The 1,689-nt window shown below is 30.3% G+C and overlaps 1 pseudogene; it reads left to right on the top strand.

The window, feature by feature from the left end:
- Positions 1-73: 73 nt before the first annotated feature.
- Positions 74-1,121, top strand: LOC105558323 (annotated as a pseudogene).
- The last annotated feature ends 568 nt before the right edge of the window (positions 1,122-1,689 follow it).

The raw sequence follows: 1,689 nt of genomic DNA, 5'->3' as shown, positions 1-1,689 counted from the left end.
CATATTACATATTATTATATATAATAAACTATACATATTAAATATATATTAAAATATATATATTATAACATAATTGTAGCAATGATATGTAGTAATCATTTCGAAGATGATTGCTTCATAATGGAGTGGACAAAACCTAGATTGAAGAATGTACCAGTCAAAGAAATAAAACGATTAAAAAAGAATTCCATTCCAACAAAAATGCTAAATCTAGAAAAAAGAAATAAGATATTGTCAGAAAAGAACAAAAGTAAAATACCGTAAGTATATTTTTTATTTGTAAAATATGAAGTCAAGGATAGCATGTTGCGAATTTTGCGTGCATATGTGCAAATAAAACATCTCTTCATATTGTTTAAGAATAAGGACTGGAATACCAACGTATACAGATCTTGTTAAATGTGTACCAAAAAAACAATATTTGCCGCATAGAGAAATTGCACAACATATAGACAAAACTAACAATATAGAAGAAGTAAACAGCATTACGGAAGAAACTGTGCAACATATGATATTGGAAAATGACACAACAAATGTAGAAATGTATGTAGTGTTTCTCCAAAACATACTCCTTATAAACTTTCCACTATTATCTATTATTTATTTTTATATACATATACATTTTATATAAAAATATTTTATTTTATAAAATAAAAAGATGGAAACATTATTGATGCAGCTACAAAAATCAAAGGAAGAAAATCGGAAACTATTGAAAGAGAAAGAAATACTGAAACAAGAAAATGAACAATTTAATATAGAAGTAACAGAGTTGCAAGCAGAAGTAACATACTTGCAAGCAGAAGTAACCAAAATGACAACGGATATACAAAAGCAAGCCGACGTAATACCTGTTGAGGTTTTAAAGAAGGTATTTACACCAGGTCAAATTGCGATGTTAAAGTCATCAACAAATAGCCGCATACACTGGTCGCCTGAAGATATTGTATCAGCATTAGGTCTAAGAGCATAAAGTCCTAAAGCTTATAGATATTTGAGAAATGTCAAGAACATTCCATTACCGTGTGAATCCACTTTGCAAAATTGGATTGCCAAATTTAATATTTCACCAGGTATTTTAAATGACGTTTTAAAAATAATGTCCAGTAAAGACCCACACAGCATCGAAATATTTCAGAAAGCTCTCAAAAAGCTGTCAATGAAATATGAAACCTTTCAAAAAAATATTTCAGGCATATTTCAGACATGTTTCAGATACATGAAATGTCCGCGAAGCTGAGATATCATAAATGTTTCTGAAATATTTCTGAAATGCTTCAGAAATATCTCTTAAATGCTTCGGAAATATTTCTGAAATGCGTCGGAAATATTTTTGAAATGCGTCGGAAATATTTCTGAAATTCTTCAGAAATACTTTAGAAATGCTTTGGAAATATTTCTGAAATGCGTCGGAAATATTTCTGAATGATTTCTATCTTACATTTCGCTATTAATTGCATTTCAATATTAATTTCCAAGTTATCTTTCGGAAAGCTTTCTGAAATTTGTTTTGCTGTGTGGGTGTCCATTGAACGTCTACTTTCTGGAAGTCATCAAAAGTATATTCAGATTATTGAAGATTATTCATGATCCAGACAACTCGCTGTTGCATCATATCGGCTCGCCTCTTATACTAATACGGAATGATTTTTACTTACGAGAAAGACTAACGCGCGGTCGCCACGCCGC

The sequence above is a fragment of the Vollenhovia emeryi genome, unplaced genomic scaffold (genome assembly GCF_000949405.1).
Source record: "Vollenhovia emeryi isolate VEMERY1.0 unplaced genomic scaffold, V.emery_V1.0 DF947376.1, whole genome shotgun sequence".
Classification (NCBI taxonomy): Eukaryota; Metazoa; Arthropoda; class Insecta; order Hymenoptera; family Formicidae; genus Vollenhovia; species Vollenhovia emeryi.
The sequence above is the reverse complement of the archived record's forward strand: the minus strand, read 5'-3'. Positions and strand labels throughout refer to the sequence as shown.